This window comes from Salvia miltiorrhiza, chromosome 4 (genome assembly GCF_028751815.1).
Source record: "Salvia miltiorrhiza cultivar Shanhuang (shh) chromosome 4, IMPLAD_Smil_shh, whole genome shotgun sequence".
Lineage (NCBI taxonomy): Eukaryota > Viridiplantae > Streptophyta > Magnoliopsida > Lamiales > Lamiaceae > Salvia > Salvia miltiorrhiza.
Window position 1 is genome coordinate 10,983,588 of NC_080390.1, and position 22,455 is coordinate 11,006,042.

Below are 22,455 nucleotides of genomic sequence, written 5' to 3' on the forward strand. Positions count from 1 at the left end.
AATTCATATACCTCTTGTAGTTCTAATTCAAAAACAATAACTATAAAAATAACATAACATTAATCTTACGAAATGAGTACTATATCTCAAGGCTCCTCCTTATCCCCTTTCTTTTATACTTTTTCTTCTTCTTCTTCTTCTTCTTTTTATTATGACAATTTCAATATGATTAGTCCCACAAATTTCTATTTTTTATTGCAACATTAGAGTGGATTTGTACGAAAATTTTTGCCATAAAATGATTCATAATCAATCTTAAATTCATGTATATTTTTTGATAAAAAAAAAAATGATATAAATCAAAAAAATTGATAAATTTTAAGTACCCTCTATATATATGTTATTCTTTTTAGGAGCCCAATTGAAATAAAGGAAATATGTGGGCCCCCACTTAGCACAGTTCTGGCCCATGTTTCAAAATGTGATATATGATGATGATCACTTAATGGACCGTTGGACCATTCTAATTTGCACTGGACTTGAAATTCTCTCTTTATTTTTATTTTGTTTTTCTTTATATAATATAAAGTTAATTGCCAATAAATACATGAAGTATGCCCAAATTTTGATTTTTGATCAAATTTATTTTTATGGTAAAAAAAATACATAAATTTATACTCCGTTCATCCACAAAAAAAGTCTATTTTACCATTTTGGGACGTTTACAAAATTTAGTCACTTTCTATTTTTGAAAACATTCTATTACATGGTGGACCCTTATCTACACTCACAATATATTTAATTATTATTATTAATACTACCTTTTTAGTGGGGTCCTTTCTCCACTCACAATAAACTCAACCATCTTCATTAAAACCCATGTCGTCCCCTTCTAGGACTATTTTTTTGTGGACGGAGGGAGTATGTTTTTGAAATTTGACTTGAGCCGAAAGTTCGCCGTCTAATGAACTGATTCTCTGAATTCCGATGGGCAATCCGAAGGTACCGTTGGAAAGCTCTTAATATTATCTTTCTAAAGATACTTAATTACTTATATTGTTGGATTTTGATAATCGGAAGTGGTAAAAAAAATGGCATGAAAGTTGAGGTCACGAAACTCTATGTTTTTTTTTTTCTTTTTTTCGTCCACTTCCGGTGACCAAAATCCAACAATATAAGTATCATTAGAAAGATAACGTCAATAACTTTCCAACGGTATCTTCATATTGTCCATCAGAATTCAAACAATCAAGTTATTGATCAACGAACTTTTGGAGTCAGATTTAAAAATTTATGTATTTTTTTAACAAAAAACTAGATATGGTTAAAAACCAAAATGTAAGTATAATTTGTGTATTCATAGGCAATTAACCCTATAATATATATAGACAGGATACACTATTTTTCTTGAAAATAGGAATAATATTAGTGATTCTCATATGGATATTTTGTAGAGATAAAAAAATTTCAGTATAACGAAAGTGCATATACTTTATAAATCAATTGTAACTATTTTATAGATTAATTGCAACCAATTTGTGATTTATGTTAAAAATACTCTTATTTAATCCAACGCTAGCTTATATATAAATAATAAAATTAGGAGAATGTTTTGCGGAACTCTCGATACAGTTCAATAGAAGTTCAAGAGATCAAATAGTAGTTAAGGTTAAGAAAATATTTATTAAAAAAAAAGTTAAAGTAGTGTGATCAAAGTTTATATTTTAGTCTACTCAAAACAATTGCAACATATTCGGAGTATTAAAAAGAGTTAATATATAGATATGGCCACTTTCATATAGTAAAATTAAAATTTGGCCTATGAAATAAAAACATTAAAAATTGGCCAATTTTAAGTAAAAAGTCCGAAATACCCCTCCCTTTAAAATATTAAAAAATGGCCACTCATTTCTCTATCTCCTCTCTCTCTCTCACTTTACCTTCACGTCTCTCTCTCTCACTACCGTCGCCGCCGCCACCTCTCTCTTCCTCCGCCACCTCCTGCTTCACCACCGCCGCCACACTCTCCTATGCCGACCTTCGCACCTAACGAGACCTTCGTCGTCAGGTCCGATCACGTTCGCCGCCTTGGCGCAGCCGTCGTTGCCGATCTCGACCGTGTACTCCACGACCTCGTCGTCGCCGAGGTAGCGGAATCCGTCGGATTTGATGGCAGATTGGTGGACGAACAGATCCTCGCTGCCGTCGTCGGGGGTGATGAAGCCTAACCCTTTCTAATCGTTGAACCACTTCACTGCAGGAGGTGGCGCCGCTGCCCCCTCTCAGCCTCTCCCTACCGCATCGGCATAGATTTGTTCTTGGCAGTCCTCATCTCTATGGGTACATGTTTGAGAAGAGGAAAAAAGCCCTTTCCAAAGCTAAGACGACATGATTTGGATTTGCTGTTGGAAAATTTGATATATGCTCTATAGAATTTGATTTTGTGTTGCTGAATTAGTGTGATTTGTAATGATTCAAAATCGTTCGTTTTTTTCCAAGTGCTTTCGATGAATTAGTGTGAATTTCGATTTCGATGAATCATGTACTCATCTTCCTCTTTGCGGTTGAGCTAATCTTCAGCGATGGGTTAAATGTGCGGCATATTTAGGGGATTTAAGGATGTTCGCGATGGTGTTCGATGAAATACCTAAGAGGTTCTCTCTCCATATGATGAAATTAATATAAAAACTATGAATATTTTTGTGAAATTTGAATACTTTGGTTAATGTTCTTGAATTCACGATCGGATTTATGAATTTATAATTTGATGTTCTTAAATTCACAACCAGATCTGTGAATTCACAACTTAATATTTCTTGAATTCACAATTGAATGTTTTTGAATTCACGATCACATTTATGAATTCACAATTTAATATTCTTAAATTCACAACCAAATCTATGAATTTACAACTAAAACTCGAATTTACAACCAAAATAAATTCTAATTTTAGTTGTAAATTCAAACTTTAAAAACTCAAATTCACAATTACTTGAATTCACAACCAAAATAAATTGTGGTTATGAATTAAATTTTAGTTGTGAATTCGACTGGTTGTGAATTCACAACCAAAAAATTATGGTTGTGAATTCACAACCAAAAAATTCATGTTGTGAATTCGACTGTGTAGGGTTTAGGGTTTAGGGTTTAGGTTTTAGGGTTTAGGGTTTAGGGTTTAGGTTTTAGGGTTTTAGGGTTTAGTGTTTAGGGTTTAGAGTGGGTTTAAGATTTAGGGTTTAGAGTGGATTTAGGGTTTAGGTTTTAGGGTTTAAGGTTTAGAGTGGGTTTACGGTTTAGGTTTTAGGGTTTAGGGTTTAGAGTGGATTTATGGTTTAGGGTTTAGAGTGGGCTTAGGCTTGTGAATTCACAAACAAAAAATTCTTGTTGTGAATTTACTGGTTTAGTTCAGCTGTGAATTCACAATCGTAATAAGTCACAACTAGGGTTTAGGTTTAGGGTTTCAGTTCAGTTCAGTTGTGAATTTACTGTTTCAGTTCAGTTGTGAATTCACAATCGTAATAATTCACAACTAGGGTTTAGGTTTAGGATTTAGTGTTTCAGTTCAGTTCAGTTGTGAATTCACAATCGTAATAATTCACAACTAGGGTTTAGGTTTAGGGTTTAGGGTTTCAGTTCAGTTCAGTTGTGAACTTAACAGTTCATTTGTGAATTTACTGTTTTAGTTCAGTTGTGAATTCACAATCGTAATAATTCACAACTAGGGTTTCAGTTCAGTTCAGTTGTGATTTCATAATTGTAATAATTCACAACTAGGGTTTAGGTTTAGGGTTTAGTGTTTCAGTTCAGTTCAGTTGTGAATTTACTGTTTCAGTTCAGTTGTGAATTCACAATTGTAATAATTCACAACTAGGATTTAGGTTTAGGGTTTAGTGTTTCAGTTCAGTTCAGTTGTGAATTCACAATCGTAATAATTCACAACTAGGGTTTAGGGTTTAGGGTTTCAGTTCAGTTGTGAATTCAAAACCAAAAAAATTTGGTTGTGAATTAAATTTTGATTGTGAATTCGACTGGTTGTGAATTCACAAACAAAAAATTCTGGTTGTGAATTCACAATCCACAACCAAAAATTTTTAGTTGTGAATTCACACTGGTTGTGAATTGCGGGATTTTTCAAAGGGGTGATGTAAAGTGGACATTTTTTTAATTTTTAATGTGAAGGGTATTTTGGTAACACTGGCCATTTTTTTAATATTTTTATCTTAGTGGATAATTTTTAATTTTACAATATGAAAGTGGCCATTTTAAAAACCCACTCTATAAAAAAAACTCTTCTTTAATAAAACCATGTGATATCGAATTATTTATGTCATTATATTTCATGGCATGCCTATTGCAATAGTTCTTTTTAATTATTTAGTAAGTCGCGATTGCGGTAAAAAGTAAAATGAAAAAGTAAAGAGAGGAGTAAAATAATTGCATATTGACGAAATGTTCGTGAACTATATCTGATGAATAAAATATTTTATGCAGGCATCTTTTGAATATTATATCATAAAAACATTAATCTCATTTTCAAATATAAATTGTTGCCACAGTCATTGCATGTGTATATATTTCGCCGCCCACTGAATTTGACAGTGCATTTTTATTTGTCAACTTATACCATTTTGACTTTAAATATATAAATAAATATGTAGATAGATAGATAAAGAAATTGACTACACATTTCACATGGTTTCCAATACTTTATTTATTTGTAGTTAAGAAACAAAATAGTTCATTTCTTAAAGTTCACATTTTTTATGGTTAAATAGTGAATTATCCTTTTTGTGGTGTATTAAGATTTACTTCATTTACAGTTACTACACAAATACAATTAGCACAGTAAATTATATTTTTATTGCATATATGTTGCGATTTACCTCACTTTTACTTTGATTCATGTATATTATATATTCTTAATCTATCGCGTTTGTTAAATGCGAATTAATGCTAATTTAATATTAATTTTCAAATAATTAATTCTATATGAGTTGTTGATACATACATATCTTAATTTTATCGTTACAAGTATAATGATTTTGTCATTATTCAAAATATATAAATGTCAAAGTTTTGTGCTGACAATAATAAACTATATATTCGAAATGTGTATGTGGGGATTGTGCATGTTACCAACTTATAGTCAATAGCAGGCTGATTCAGATTTAATACTAATAATTATTTTTTTGAGAAAATACTACTAATAATTATTAGTATTTCACAATTTGATATATGAAAATTGTTGATATTTCGATTATTAAAATCACAACTAGCTAGCTGCGGCCTTGCTCAATTATTTCCTTATTTCTATTTTAATTCTCCCTTGAATTTGTCTACTGTTTAAATAATTATTGTTTCTCACTAGAAGCTATCAATTTCATGATAATGATCAATTTAATTCTATCAAATTCTTTTAAGCCGTGCTAATAATAAATGAATTTTACTTTTCCTTTACTTTCTAGTATCAGTTCGCCGTAAAATTAATTATAGATTTTTCCCATCAATTTTAGAACTTCTAGACAACAACTTGGACAAAGATAGGAATCGGATCCTTAATTTAAAGCATTTCAACCTTCTTCTTTTTACATGTTATTTAAATAATTACTAATTTTTTTGGTGATTACTGGTAATTAGATTAAATTAAAAATTGATATGCCTATAAATTAGACTAAAAAATATTTTAAATTTTATTCTTTTAAAAAGTAAAATGCTGAATAAACAGTTTAAGATTTATCACACAAATTTATATTGAAATAACTGGACTATACTATATAATATTGAACCTGGCTGGTTTATCATTAGCGGGCCTTTAGCCAAATCATTAATAATAATTTTTTATGTAGAGATAAAGTTATACCTTAAACATTCCTAAGATCAATATATTATTCAAATAAAAAAAAGGGTTGATATAACATTATATTATAAATTTACAAATAAATTTCAAACACTAGTTATCCCCTCGAATACATTATTCTGTAATTTAACTCGTTCACGAACCGTCGTAATAAAAAAGCTTAAAATAGAATTTATTGTCCTTTTTCTTTTTACCAAATTTGAAATTTGTACAACAATCATCTTGGGCGGCAAGATTGTAATTAATGGTGTGTTGAATGCGAGTTGTTACAGTTGGAATTACGGAGCAAGTGGTGAGCGAATAAATTAATTAATTTAAAGACCAAGTACAAATTGTACCATATGATATACTACTAAATATATTTATTTAATTAATTCTAGCATAAGATGTCGGGTGGTATTTGGTAAACGGGTCTAATCCGGTGAAGGTATTTTGTTTTTGAGGTGGTCTTGGGTCCTTTCTAGTTTACTTAATTGCAAGAAATTTCAATATCCCAAAAAAAAATTGCAAGAAATTTCATATATATATATATATATATATATGGGAGGGCTAGAATAAAAACACTCTTAAGTGTATAAAATATAAATGATTTTCAGCCATTAGATTATCAAGATCTACGGTTGATTCGTAACCCTTTTGGATGAATTCGTGGTCCTGGGTTCCAATCCCAAATGTAGCAAAAATTTATTTTTCACAATTCGTAATCATGTTGGATGAATTCGTAACCCTGTTGGATAAAATTCGTACATTAAAAAACGTTTATATTTATATTTTAAGAAGTGTTTTTACTGTAGCCATCCCCTATATATATATATATATATATATATATATATATATATATATAGGGTGTGGTTCTAGAGAGAACTACATTATTTGTGAGAACGGGAGAACCATAAAATTTAATGCATCCACTGTAAAAATTAATGCTCTAAAAAAATTAAAAAAAAAATGCTCCCTTCAGGATTCGAACCCAGGATCTGCATTCATCCAACAAGATGATGCATCCACCGTAGATCTTGATGATCGAATGGTTCTCCGGTCTTCTTTTATTTATGGTTCTTTCATTGAACCTCTCCCTATATATATATATATATATAGGGGCGCGCTATAGTGAGACTCCCTATTTTTCGTGTAACATGAGGACAATGAATAAGACATATAATACTAATGAACAAAACGTATATCTAATGAACAAGATGTATATACTGATGAAAAATAAAATTTAAAAAATTCGTAATGAATAAGACATATATACTGATGAACAAGTCGTATATACCATGAACAATGCAGTATATATTGATGAATAACAAAATTTAATATATTCTGCTCCCTCTAGGATTTGAATCCTGTGAAAAAAAAACACCCACCAAATACAATATCAGTCATAAAATTGATAAAATAAACACACCAGATCGTACCCTAGATCTCTCTAAAATTAGGGGGTCTCATTGGAGCGGCCCCTATATATATATATATATTGTTCGTCTTGGCACTTCCGTGTGTTGTTCGAGGTTTGAAAAAATTTAATTATTTGCAACATTTAAAAGGTTTGATTAAAAAAATAGAACTGATATACCACTCCTTTTTTACCGGCAACATGGAAGCACATATATGTTAATTGCTACAATTTTTAAAAACAAAACTATTGTTACTGTTTTTTTCCATCATATATTACAAATTAAAATGAATATCGAATGGCATTTCGTATAAATCAAATGTGTGTGTGTATATATATATATATATATATATAGTATACACTACTAAAAAATGCCGAAATACCGGCGAAATTACCGGCGGCGGAGCTACCGCCGGCAATTACCGGCGGCCCAACGACGGCAAACAAGGCGGGTCGTTTTTAGACATTTACCGGCAGCATTACCGGCGGCATTTTCGCTGCCGGTATTTATGAAGTACTTTAATTTAAGTTTAAATTTAACTAAATATACACATTACCGGCGGCATTGTCGTCGGTAATTAGCGGCGGCATTTTGCCGCCGGTAAATGTGCAATTAAATAAACAACCCAGATCCCCTTTTCACGCACAGCCCTTTCCCCTCACCCCCCTCCCTGCCGCGCCTCCCACCCCCAGTCGCCGCCGCCGGCCAACCACCCCTGCAGGTCTTATTTCTCTCTCTTTTTCTTTATCTCTTACTTTCACATCTCATTTTCTTTCTTTAACATTTCAGTTCAACGACGCCGCTGCCGCCACCGCCACCGCTCCGCCGCCAACCACTACCGTACGCTTTCGTTCTCGCTATTTGATTTATTTATTAATTATTTTGTTAGATTAAAATTAATATTAATTAGATTAATTTTAATTAATTTATAATATTTGAAGTATGATTAATTTTAAATTTGTTTTTACTATTATTTTGCTAGAATCTAATTAATGTTAATTTGATTAATTTTAATTAATTTATAATATGTGAAGTATGATTAATTTTAATTAGTTAGATTAATTCTAAATTTGTTTTTTTTATTATTTTGTTAATTAGAATCTAATTAATAATTGTTGGAGTTTGATTAATTTTAAATTAAAGTTTGATTAATTATAAAGCATGATTAATTTTAAGTATGAATTTGTTAGAGATTTATTTATGTTAGATAATTTTGTTAAATGAAGTATGATTAATTGAATTTTAAGTATGCTAGTATGTGTTTATCATGAAATGATATGATATTATATATTGTGGGATATATTTAATCAATTTCTTAAGGATCTTCTCCCTTTGGGATAGAATTTGATTATTTCTTAAGGATCTTCTCCCAACAAATGATTGTTTTAAATTTAATTACTTTGTTTTTTTATTGCTTTATATGTATTGTATTATTGCTTCGACATTGGGGGGCCTGGTAGACCTAGTATAGGCTTAGGAAATTAGGACCACTATGATCACTATATGGTAAAGCATAAATGAACGGTGATCGTTTGTTTGGTGAATTGTGGATTTTACCTAGAGATTGATCGTAAAAGTGAGAGAAGATTGCTAGATTGCTGAGAGCACGAGGAAAGATTGTTGCAGTAGTAAAAGTATTGAAAGCGTAAGATTACAAAGTGTGTATGTGCGGCTATTTATAGATTACACGTTAAGGGTAAAAGGGTAATTTCATCGCTGGAGCACGCGCCTCGCATGGTCGGGGGCATAATAGTAATTCTGTCCTCAAACGGGAGATTTTCCCGCTCTTTTAGTGATTCCTCTGGCGAAGACCATTTCTCTGACGAGGATGGCTCTTCTGGTACAGGCCGTTCCTCTGTCAAGGCCTATTCCTCTGACTTCTCTAATGAAGCCCGCTTCTCTGATTTATGCCACTTCTCTGCTCTGCACATATTACTCCTCATCAGCTACTCCCCCCTCTGGTCTGACTAGTTCGCTCTGGAGCAGAGTAATCTAGTCAGAGTAATCACCCGCGTGGCTGACGTCATTCGCATTAAATGTCCGCCCCTTTTACAGTGTACTTTTTCATTTTTCGAGGTTAGTTTTTAACCTTTGCGTCTTTTCGTCTCTCCGTAGGAATTCTCGGCCGTTGATTATTTCCCTGATGCCACGTGTCGTCCATCCCGCATGTTGGTAGTTGCCCGCGTACATTATACTTAGTCGGTTCGAATATTTACTTTCCACTATTCATCTTCTCCAACTTTTTCCGAATCTTTTCGACTGCAATTTCCGGCGATTCCCTGTTCTCAACTCCGGCGTATATCTCACAACCCTTCCGTTCCAGTTCTTTCCGTCGGCTCTTACGAACATTTTACTTAGGTAAATCGCGTATTCCCCTCATCTGGTGTTCTGTTTTAGTGTAGATTGTCATTTGCTGTGTTGGTGCTCTGACTGAGCGTGAACCCTAAAAATTTTTTCAATTGTCTACGATCATGGCCTCTTCCTCCATTGCGCAGCCTGACTTCTCCCCTCCCCCTTCTCTCTCTCCTGTAGCTTCTCCGACTAACTCTCCCCCTCCTTCCAACCCTGGTTCCCCCCAGGATTCCCCAGCTTCGTCTGAACCTCAACCCCCCATTCCCAAATCCCCAAGACCATTCCTCCATCCCGCCTGGGTGTGGCGGTGATGCAGAAGATGTTTGATAGGTGCAGACGCCCGGAGGGCTTAACTTTCGAGCCCTACTCCAAGGCTTCAGAGCCCTTCACGAAACTTCATATGAATAAGATCCCCCTCTTCCAAGCACAAGTAGATGCTAGATTTAGGCTTCCTCCTCCTCCCCTCCTAACACAAGTCTGCAACCATTTTCACATTCCCTTTTTTCAAGTGGCCCCCTTCGCTCTTCGGAGGTTATTCGCATTCCACATTCTTTGCACAGCCCATGGTGTCCAAGACACTGCTAAATTATTTCTTCAGACCCAAACCATTAGGTGGCAGGGTCACCCCTTATACAGTTTTGCCGCTCGCAAAACCTGCCCCACTACCTTCCTCAACTCCCTCAACTCTCATGATAAGGGATTCATATCCCTTTATTGTTATGTGAAAACCAACCAAGGCTCATGGCGTCAGTATGATGCCCAAGAGCTGCAGTGGCATGAATCCCGAACCGCGTATAAGCCTCCTGCTCCAGAAAAGCCCTCTGATTTTGATCTGAATGTACTCAACTTCCTTAATTCCCTCAATGAAGATGCTCCCTTCCCCTGTAAGAAGCTAACCGAGGATAACTCGGCCTTAGCTGCCACTGGACTGTTTCCCTTGTGCCCTCCTGGATCTATAGGTAAAAATAGGCGTTAGCAGATATGTGAAAATTATTTATTACCTTGCCTTTGTTGATAAAGCTATATTTGTTCGCAGGGATGTCGTGGAGAAACAAGTGCAGGGCCGATCTCTCCTCTAACCGTCCCTCTGGCGAGGGGGGACAGGGCTCTGTGCAGCCCGTGGACCCTGGGGTGGATATTTCCCGGCTGGTACCAGTTGTTCCTGAGGAGACCACTCCGGTGCAGCACTTCCCCCCGGGCATGGGGAAGAACATGGAGGTGCTGACCATGTTCAACCCGGGTAGCCAGAAGGCAGGGAGATCTGGCTCTGGCCAGACTGGGGGGCAATCCGCCATTTAAGTGGTGGATGTTGAGGATGATGTGCCCCTCTCCCAGGTGCCCCACAATATCCCTACTCCCTTTTAGTCCATGGGAAGAGAAAGGCTGCCACTCTGGCCCTTGCAGAGAAGCGGCGCAAGGAGAACCTGCAGAAAGGCAGCAAGTTCGTGGACCCCGAAGCTGGGTCGGCAGGTGAAGCGGAGGCGATCTCCGTGGATGCTGAAGGGGGCAAGGCATTGGCCTTGCCTGCAGGGAAGTCAGAGGCCTCAGGCTCCAGGCGGATCTCGTCCCTGAAGGGGCGTGATTTTGTCCGCACCCTACTCTCCCACATCCATCCCAAGGATAGGGAGGCCGCGCAGAAGATAAAGAAGTCTGCGTTGGCTAACTCACTCAGCCGCTTGGTGCTTCATGTACCTTGCATCATTTAACATGTTTAAATGATTTTATTACTAACCTCCCAATTTCTCTGCCCTGACATTTTCCCTTCCTTTCTCTGCAGCTGGAGTCCCAGGTCGGGGAGGTGGTCCAGTGCATCGATGACTACGGTGCACTGGAGAATGATCTGGAGGCAGAAAAGTAGCAGACGGCACAACGCGACGATGAGGTCGCCGGTACCATGGAGCGGCTTAGCAAAGGCGAGGCAGACGTGGCCGAGCTGCAGGCCAAACTGGCTCAGGCGGAGATGGAGAAGGCCTCTCTAGCCTCTGAGCTGCAGAGGGTTAAGAAAGAAGGTCACGACAGCCTCCTCCGCCTCAGGGCGAAATATGACGAGGAATACAAGGAAGCCAAGCGTGGCTGGAGGAGGGCCTGTACTGGTGCTCAGAACCGTGGCTATGTTCTGGGGGCCCGGGACCAGCGTCTGGAGTTCTTCCTGTCTCCTCAGGGCCAACATTTTCTGAGTATGATGTTGGAGGGTACTTTGGCAGCCTTCCAGCGGACTCCGGATTACTTGGAAGGCTTCGGGTCCATCTTCGCCTACGTGATAAAGCAGACCGCAACAAAGGCGTTGGAGATGGCGGGCGCGTCCGCATAGCAGATTGCAGCCCTGGATATGACGGCCTTGATGGATAATATCAAGGATGAAGATCTGAATCAGCTGCTGGGGATCACCGCCGAGTCCCCCAAAAAGCCAGAGTGGTGGTATCCGATTTTGGAGAAGGCCCTTCCCTATTTTGCTTTTGGGGTCGGCTCTGAATCGGTGCCTGCTGCTCCGGTATACAAGCCTCGCTTCTGTGCCTTCTTGGTGAACTTCGTGAACCAGCTGCGGGGTCCGACTGGTGACAATTCCCTGGGGTTCTCTCAATTTAGCATGGAGCCTCCCCTGCCCTCCGGTTTCCAAGCCTCAGCCTTTGAGGATCCTGCATCTTCTTCTGCCGCGGTGGATCAACTCTTTGCCCTGTATAAAGATGAGACAAAATATGTGCAAGAGGCATTGCAGTTGCTAGACGTGGAAGCGCGTCTTCCCGTGGTGAAGGACTCCGGCACGTTGCCCGTGCTTGAGGCAGGAGGGCCCTCTGACGAGGCCCCAAAAGTTGTTGCTGGAGCTGAGGTTGAAGCTGTTGCCCCGGTCGCTGCAAATCCTCCTGTCTATGCCGCTCCCTAGTCCACTGTCCCTGCTCCTCCCTCTTGACTGCCTTGCTATTCCCTCCCCTAGTTTATAAAAATTTTTGTAGTTCCGAACTTGTAAATACTTAGTATTTGTTTTGCTCCTGATGTATAGTCCTGCCGTTTTGGCATTATAAATGAAATTCCCTCATGACTTGTTTCTTCTTTTAATTTCTGTGCTGGCTCTACCTTCATTCGTCCATTATGTTGTTTTGTTGCTTGTTGTTTGTGGTTGCATTCCAGGACATCGAGTTGTGATGTATGTTTTTGTTGAGTAGGGTGGGATTCTTATTTTTTGTTGAAGTGTTTGTGATTCCTCTGAATGGTTCTTCTACCTCTGGCCAGGCTAGTAGTTCTGTTTTGCCGGAATGTTTATGACTTCTCTGACTTTTTTCCTTGAGTGCTTTTCTAACTTCTCCTTTGGAGATTTCTCTGATTTCTCCTTCGGAGTTTTCTCTGGTTTCTCCTTCGGAGTTTTTCATCTGATTTCTGCTTCGAAGATTTCTCTGGCTCCCGCTTCGAGGATTTCTCTGACTTTTGCTTTGAGGATTTCTCTGACTCCTGCTTTGAGGATTTCTCTGACTCTTATTTTGAGGATTTCTCTGACTCTTGTTTTGAGGGTTTCTCTGACTCCTCCTTTGAGGATTCACTGATTATTCCCTCTGGACCATCTCTTCGCTGCTCCCTCCGCTACTTTCTTTCGCTGCTTCCCTTTAGAACACTGTGCGCGGAGCATGGAAGACCCGGAGGGTGCAACCAACTTTTGCGACTTACGATTAGATAGTAACCCTCTGCGCGGAGCATGGAAGACCCGGGGGGTGCAACCAACTTTCGCGGCTTACGATTCAATAGTAACATTCTGCGCGGAGCATGGAGGACCCGGGGGGTGCAACCAACTTTCGCGGCTTACGATTCAATAGTAACCCCCTGCACGGAGCATGGAAGACCCTGGGGGTGCAACCAACTTTCGTGGCTTACGGTTCAATAGTAACCCCCTGCACGGAGCATGGAAGACCCTGGGGGTGCAACTAACTTTCGTGGTTTACGGTTCAATAGTAACCCCCTGCACGGAGCATGGAAGACCCTGGGGGTGCAACCAACTTTCGTGGCTTACGGTTCAATAGTAACCCCCTGCACGGAGCATGGAAGATCCTGGGGATGCAACCAACTTTCGTGGCTTACGGTTCAATAGTAACCCCCTGCACGGAGCATGGAAGACCCTGGGAGTGCAACCAACTTTCGTGGCTTACGGTTCAATAGTAACCCCCTGCACGGAGCATGGAAGACCCTGGGGGTGCAACCAACTTTCGTGGCTTACGGTTCAATAGTAACACCCTGCACGGAGCATGGAAGACCCTGGTGGTGCAACCAACTTTCGTGGCTTACGGTTAAAATGATTCTTCTGATCTGCCCTTGATGTTTGCTTTTCCCTTGACTTGCTAAGAAGCAATTTTGCCTTTGTTTTCCCTTGACTTGCTAAGCAGCAATTTTGAATTTGTAAATTGTGGACTATGGGTATACACCCTACTCCCCCCTCTGGTGACATGTGCAATGCTCTACATGAACATGTTAAGTAGAATATGAAATTTGAAAAGCGATAATTTAAAGTAAATGAGCCAACATCAGGGAATTCCCTAGAACCACGTATCCGATTTTATTGATATCATGGCCCCGAACCTCGTTAAAACCCCTGTGGGGAAAAAGAGTATTCGGTTTACAATTTTTCGTGTCATCTAAGCAACATTACACATAGAACTTTTTCAAAGTATTGATGTTCCACGGTCTGGGGAGAGCTCTGCCGTCTGGATCCGACAAAGTGTATGCTCCGCCGCCCAGGACCTCGGTGATGATGAAGGGACCTTCCCAATTGGGTTCGAATTTGCCCACCGGCTTCAGTGCATCGGCTCTCTTGAGGACTAGGTCGCCCTTGGCTAGCTTCCTTGCTCTAACCCTCTTGTCGTATCCCGCCTTGATGATGCTCTTGTACTTCGCTGCTCTGACTTGAGCTTCGTCCCTCTGCGCTTCAACGAGATCGAGCTCTGTTCTTCGGAGTTCAGAATTGTGCTCTGTGTCGTAGGTAGAGATACGATGTGATTCCAATCTGGCCTCTGCTGGTATGACTGCATTGGATCCGTATACCAGAGTGAAAGGCGCCTCTCCGGTTGCTGTCTTTGGGCTAGTTCGGTAGGCCCAGAGGACAATGTCTAACTCCTCGACCCATTTCCCTCTGCTCTGATTCAGCCGCTTTTTGATTCCCTCACAGATTGATCTGTTTGCTAGCTCCACTTGCCCATTTGCTTGAGGATGAGCCACGAACAAGAATCGTTGAGTGATGTCCATTCGGTCACAGAAGTCAGCAATTCTCTGCCTGGTGAACTGGGTTCCGTTGTCTGAGACGATAATTCTGGGGACTCCGTATCGGCAACAGATGTTTCGCCAGATGAACCGTTCCACTGTAACCTCGTCGATTTTTGCAACAGCCTCAGCTTCCACCCACTTGGAGAAGTAATCCACCGCTATAATGAGAAAGCATTTGCCCCCTGGTGCCGTGGGCAGTTTCCCGACTATGTTGATGCCCCATTTGTCGAATGGGCATGCAGCGTACATGACTCCCATGGTTTCCCCCGGGACATTGATTCTCCCAGCATGTCTCTGGCAAGCCTCGCATTTGCGGACGAATTCCCTGGCATCCTTGTTGATGTTAGGCCACCCTGCCCGAATGATTTTTCTTATGAGATCCCGGAATCCCGTGTGACCACCACAGCAACCTGCATGAATTTCTTTTAAAGCAAAATTAGCCTCTTCGGGAGATAAGCATTTTAATAAGGGTTGGGTAAAAGATCGCTTGTAGAGTTGATCATTAATTAAGCAGTAATTCTCATATCGAGCCCTCTGATTAGATTTTTTGCTCAACCGCTCCTGTTTTAAGAAAGTGCATGATTGGGGCCCGCCAGTCATCCCTGATTTCCACCGAAAAGACCTGTGAAGTCCCCATTTCTCTGGTATCACAGAGCAATATGATCTCATCATTCCATGTTTGTTCCACTGCGCTAGCCATGCGCGCCAGTAAGTCTGCCTTTGTGTTTTCTTCCCGGGAAATCTGCTCGATTTTAAATTCCATGAACTTTGCTTTCATTTCGTTGATCTTATTGTAATATGCCCGTATCCGATCTTCTTTGATATGGTATTCTCCCGAGAATTGTTGAGCCACCAATTGGGAGTCGATTCTGATGATAACACACTCAGCCCGCAATTCTGACAAAATATGTGCTCCTCTGACCACGGCCTCATACTCGGCCTCATTGTTGGACATTCGGCAAGTGAATTTGATGGCAAATTGGTATATCCCATAGCTTGGGGAGATGATGTACACCTCAATTCCGCACCCTTCCTTTGTTACCGACCCATCAACAAAAGCGATCCAAAATTCTTGCACAGGTCGTCAGGTGGTTTCTTGGATTAAATCCGCAAGAGCTTGTGCTTTGATTTCCGTTCTCGGCTCATACTCCACGTCATACTCCCCCAATTCCACGGCCTACTTGACCATCATTCTCGAAAAATCCGGTCGCCCTAGTACCTGCTTGAAGGGTAAAGCAGTTCGCACCACTACCCGATGTGATAAGAAGTAAGGCCTCAGTTTCCGAGCCATGACCATGACCGTCAGAGCAGCCTTTTTGATCTCTGAGTAATTCAATTCGGGGCCCTGAATGATTTTGCTGATAAAGTAGATTGGCCTCTGGTGATTTCCCTCTTCTCTGATGAGCACCGAGTTGACTGATTCTTCCCCCACCGCTATGTACAAGTATAACACCTCCCCCTGGACTGGTTTGGTCAGGGTTGGGAGTTCTGCTAGGTAAGCCTTGAGATCTTCAAATGCCATTCGGCATTCCGCTGTCCACTGAAATTTGGTCCCTTTTCTCAGAATTTTGAAGAATGGCATGCTGCGTTACGCTGATCGGGAGATGAACCTGCTCAGAGCAGTGATACGTCCATTTAGAGTCTGCACTTCTTTGATTCCTCTGGGTGGGGTCATATCCATAATGGCCTTGACCTTATCTGTATTAACCTCGATTCCCGTGGGGGTAACTTTGTAGCCCAAGAATTTTCCTGTGGTGACCCCAAAGGTGCATTTCGCTGGGTTGAGCATGAGTCGGTGGTTTCTTATGACTGTAAAAATTTCCTCCAGGTCAGAGACGTGATCCTCTACTCTGACACAGCGTACCAACATGTCGTCAACATAAACCGATATGTTCTTTGAAAGTTGTTCTTTGAAGATTTTTTCCATCATCCTTTGGTATGTGGCCCCGGCGTTCTTCAACCCAAATGGCATACTCCTCCAACCATACACCCCACAATAGACGGCGAAGGCCGTTTTAGCGATGTCCCCTTTATTCATTTTGACTTGATGATACCCCTGGTATGCGTCCATCATAGATAGCAACGCACAACCTGATGTAGAGTCCACTAGTTGGTCGATCCTCGGCAAAGGATAATGGTCCTTGGGGCAGACAGCATTTAAATCCCTGTAGTCCACACACATACGCCAGGTGTTCGTTTTCTTTGCCACCATCACAGCGTTCGATATCCACTCTGGGTATTGTACTTCTTCAATATGACCTGCATCCAGCAGCCCCTGGACTTGTTCCCTGATCGCGGCATCCTTCTCAGCGCCGAAATGCCTTGTTCTTTGCTTCACTGGTTTGATCTTAGGATCCACATTAAGGCAATGCTATGCCAATTCTCTGTCTATTCCCTTTAAGTCGGCTGTGCTGAAGGCGAACACATCCGCATTTCTCTGAAGGCAGCTGATTAGCTCCTCTCTGACCTGTTCACTTATTGAGAACCCGATCTTGGTCTGAAAGCCCTCCTTCCCTGGAAACAATTCAATCATATTACACATATCATCAGTGGATATTAAAGCGGATTTTTCTGTACTATCCCGGTCTTTTAGCAACTTTGTCAGTTCCTGCCGTTCCTCTGCCAGAGCGGCAACATCGCCCACTTTCCTCCTCTTGTGGGTATCTGATCCCTCTGCTGCCATTTCTCTCTTCTGTCCCGACGAATGCGTGAGCATCCGCACATGACATTCCTTAGACATTGTTTGATCACCCCATTCTTCTCCCACCCACCCTTCCCCCATCGACGGGGAATTTCATCTTGAGATGGAACATTGAAATGACTGCTCTGAATGCGGTCAAAGCTGGGCGTCCCAGTATTACATTATAAGATGGCTTTGGCATATCCACCACCAAGAACCGGATCACCCTGGTTTTGCACGCATCTGACTTGCCCAGCGTTATTGGCAATTCTACATACCCTACTGGCATAACCATTTCCCCTCCAAACCCGAACAAAGAAGCATTCGTAGGCTCTATATTGACCTCGACCCCCATATTCTGGAGACATTCTAGATATAAAATGTTCACCGCACTGCCCGAGTCCACAAACACGCGATGTACCATGCAACTGGCTATGTCAGCCTTAATTACTAACGCATCATCGTGTGGGTACATAAGCGTTCTCAGATCCTCTGACCCGAAAGTGATGGACGGCTCTTCTACCGTGTCTGTAATCCCCATGACTTGTTTAGGATAGTATCCTGATTTCACTGCCCGCAAAACTTGTTTCTTAGCCCTGTTAGATGTCGGTGTTCCATTTTCCCCGAAAATCATATGGACTTCCCTTCTGGGTGGGTCAGGAAGGGCCTGATCTTCTACCGCGCCTCTGCGGTTATCGCGATTATCCTCTCGCCTGCGATCCCGATTATTCCCCTGGTCCTGCCTCCGCTCACCTCTATGCTCCGGCCTCTCACCCTAACCCTCGTTTCCTCGGGCTATGAACTGGTCCAGATTTCCCTGTCGTACTAAAAGCTCCAACTGGTGCTTAAGGTGTCCACAATGCTTGGTGTAATGCCCGTAAGAATTATGGTATTCACATAGCTTATTGTTGGGGCCCTGTTGAGGCAGCCCGTCCCTGTAACTCCCAGGTGCCCTGATGATAACACTCATGTTTCCATGGTTTTAGTGTTCATATGATGTCAATTTTATAGGAAACTGAGTGTTGGATGATTGTTTTATGCTTAATTTGCTTTATCTTTTGAAACATGATTCTTACTCGAACTTTGAAGAAAATTTCAGTTTTATTGAGTTCGAATTTGGAAAACGTATTTGAAATAGAAGTTTTAGATCGTCTCGATACAAGTTCGTGAGCGCAAACGGATCATAAATCGGAATTTGGACGAGAAAGTTATGACCAAAACAAGAAAGTCGCGTGCAGCAGCGAAACAGCGGCGATCCCGCGGCGACCGGGCGGTGACCGCCGCCCGAAGAAGGATTTTTGGGAAGGAGCCAGCGACCGGGCGGCGACCGCCGGGCAGCCCGCTGAGTTTTCGGCGCCAGCGGCGTCCGCGCGGTGAGCGCCGTCCGATCGCCGCCAGACCGCCGCGCCTCCGTATTTTTGCTTATGCGTTTTTCAAGTCCTTTTCGAGCTCAAACTCTGTATTTTACCCTGGTACTATAAATAGGTCTTCTTTTGACCTATTTTGGGTTCCCTTTTCAGCTCCAAACTTTTATTTTTCAATTTCATAGCTTTAGAATTTATTGCTTTCCAGTTTTTACTGCTTGGATTGGATTTCCACAAGATTGAAGATTCAAGCTGCTACAATCGTTTTACTTTCAGTTTTTTATATAATTCAGTTCTTCCAATTGCTGTTCTTTTTAATTATGTTTATGCTTTCTTTTATTATGTCTGGCTAGTTTCTTTTTCTGATTCTAGGGTTTGTAAATAGTTAATTAGGTTCATGTGATTTATTTGTTAGTACCTATTTACCTTCCAGTTTATGATTCGTAATTCCTGGTGCTTAATTTCTTGTGAATTATCTGATCAATAGTTTGCATGTTTAGCTATTCGGTTTGAGACCTAGCGGAGATAACTGTTTAGCGGATTCAGGAATGTATGATATGATTTTAACCTTGAGACCTAGCGGAGATAGGTGGATCATAGAGAGCTATTCTTAGGAGCTATTGGGAGTTAGTAGATTTTCTTGAGACCTAACGGAGATAGAGAATATACTAATCTACGATCGTTGCTGCTCTAGCGAGAGTGATTGATTAATTAAGTGATCTCTCATCATAACTGGATTAAAATTGGTTAATAGGATTAATAGATTTATTATGTGGATTTAGTTAATGAAGTTGCTACCCTAGGATCAGCTGTCTTTATTATTTGATTTTTCTACATGATTTTATTTGTTGCTTTTTGAGTTTAGTTTTAATTAAACCTTCTTTACTTTCGTTTGCCTGTCTACTGTTATAGTATGTTTAGGAGATAGCTAGAGTTGTTTCGTTGTGTCAGTCCCTGTGGATACGATACTCGGTTACTGATTATTTGCTACAATTGCACCGTGTTAGTTGCGGTATTTGTTGCTAAGAAATTAGTGATCACCTGAAGAACGGCTGATTTTTTGACTAAGTGGAAAATTTCCTCTTGGGGTTTGTTCAGTGGAGTGTACTCGTCAAAACGAGTGACCTCATTCACGGTGCGCTGTTGGCGAGGTGGGACGTCTGCTTCGGGAGGAGGAACCCTCGGGGGCAACCCTCTGAAAGGTGCCCGATCCTGATGTCTATTGTTTCTTTCTGATGCGTCCTCAGCTTTCTTAGATTTATTCTTGTCATTTTCGGCTTTCCGCGCCATCCTGGCGTCCTCCAACTGTAAATAACCTGGCAGTCTGGCCATGATGTCATCAAAGTCCTTGGCCGGTCTGATTTGTAACTCATCAAAGAAGATCCCTGGCTTCAATCCCCTGACGTACGCGCAGTTCTTAATATGCGACTCTGCCTCTGGCACCTCCAGAGCGGCAAGGTTAAATCTGGCAGTGTATTCCCGGAGTGTTTCGTTTTGGTCTTACTTGACGTCCATCAATGAAAGGGCCGACTTCCCAACCCTCCGCGAACTTGCAAACTGTCTCAAGAATCGTGTTCGTAAATCATCAAACGAATGAATAGAATTTGGGGCGAGCGTCTTAAACCACAACTGGGCAGGTCCAGTTAGCGTGGTAGAGAAAATTCGGCACTTGATGTCTTCGGTGTACATATGGAGCGTGACTAATCCTTCAAACCGATTGAGGTGTACCTCCGGATCGGTGGTGCCATCGTAATCCAAAGAAATGGGCTTGTAGCTTCATGGCAAAGTGTCTGCCAGGATATCATCAGAGAAAGGACTGCGGTTGTTGATGGGGTGGAACCTTAACGTCTTGGCCCTCTTGTCCTCCTTGTATCTCCCATGTTCCCTTCTTTCCTTCGGCGCGTCATGGGCATGATGACGCTTGTGGGCCCTGTGTTCCAGCCTCCTAGAGGAGTACTCCTGGTCTTGTCCCTCTGACCCTCGAACCTGATGCGACTTCTCTGACTGGTGCGATTTCTCTGCCCGGTATGACTTCTCTGACCTATGAGATCTCTCTGACCTCTGCACCCGCTCGTCCCTCTGAGATTTTTCCCTCAGGCTGTCTTCCAGATCTCTGAGTTGATGTTTCAGCTGTGATACTTGATTCTTCAGTTTAGCGGTCTCCCTTAGTCTTTCTTCTTCAAATATAGGAGTGATAGAGTGGCTATCGGATTCATCCACCCCCTCCCTTCTGACAATACTCCCTAAACGGGCGTGGCTCCCTTCTGGGCGTCTCTCAAGTTCCCTCTCAGCAGGGAGTCTCGGTGTCTCCTTAAGCAGCGAGGCCTGTTTAGTTGCGAGTTGATTGTTCACCTCCAGAGCAGCGGGAGGCGGGGCTTCAGTGCCCAGCAGGGGAGTTGTGGCGGGGACGGTGGACAACAGGGGAGTTCCCATCGCCTGTCGCACAACAGCATAATTGAGTAGAGCCATCATCTGCTCTGTTAGCATAAAATTCAGTGGTACACCACCAGATGTGGGAACCAAGTTTGGCATATCAGAACCCGGGGTCACCAGAACAGATCGCTGGGTGTTAACATTCTGCCCTGTCAGTGGGGTAGCTGAGATGGTGTGAAAGCCCGACGGTGTAGTGAAGACGGTGCTGGCTGGTAGACCGTTAATCAGCGAAGCGGGGACCTCAGTAGTGTGGGCAGCAGAGCTGAGCCCTGCGTTGTCAAACTCGTTCTCAAGAGTTCGGCGAGCATCGGAAGAGTCCATAGTACCTACATAGGGAAAATGTAAGAAACTATTTCAAGTAAAAAACAGATTAGACCGTCCGTTATCAGAAAAATACGCAACGTAGAGCGTCCCGAACAGTGGCACGAAGGCCATTAAGAGATCCCAAGAGAAACACCCTCGTGCCCTAGGAAATAAACCCAGGACACGGTTTAAAACATGAGCCGAGAGAACAATGGATATTTCCCATAGATTCAGAGTTAAACTCGTGAGAGAGAACGTATTATCCGGCAAAATAATCATGAAAACCCCAAAAAACATAAAGACAGAACACCAGTCAACAGATCGTTAGTGAAATACGTTAGATTCGTAAGAAAAACATAAATTAGACGAGAAAACATTATAATCGCACACAATATCAAAATTACGTAAACATAAACACAGATTAACGCCCGATCTTCTGCGCCCATTCCCTTCCCGACATGCACATGCAGGGGAAAACATGAAAAATCACAGATCTCGGAGGCTCGTAGCTAGATCAGCAGAAACAACATGAATATCAGTGTAAATTCGCTTGGGTAATCGGATCAACGGCTCAATCGGTGCCTGCGCACGCAAATCCGACCGTAATTACGGATCTGCATGCGCCGGCGACTAAAACTCACGTCCTAGCCCAGATTTCCCACAGACGGCGCCAGCTGGTAAAGCATAAATGAACGGTGATCGTTTGTTTGGTGAATTGTGGATTTTACCTAGAGATTGATCGTAAAAGTGAGAGAAGATTGCTAGATTGCTGAGAGCACGAGGAAAGATTGTTGCAGTAGTAAAAGTATTGAAAGCGTAAGATTACAAAGTGTGTATGTGCAGCTATTTATAGATTACACGTTAAGGGTAAAAGGGTAATTTCATCGC

At 41.3% G+C, this 22,455-nt stretch overlaps 1 protein-coding gene across 1 annotated transcript in view; it reads right to left on the reverse strand.

Annotated features, from left to right (window-relative positions):
* The window catches only part of LOC131022705 (uncharacterized protein At5g01610-like), a 213,174-nt gene that overhangs the window by 3,073 nt on the left and 187,646 nt on the right, over positions 1-22,455 (reverse strand). The gene's annotated exons all lie outside the window — the stretch shown is intronic.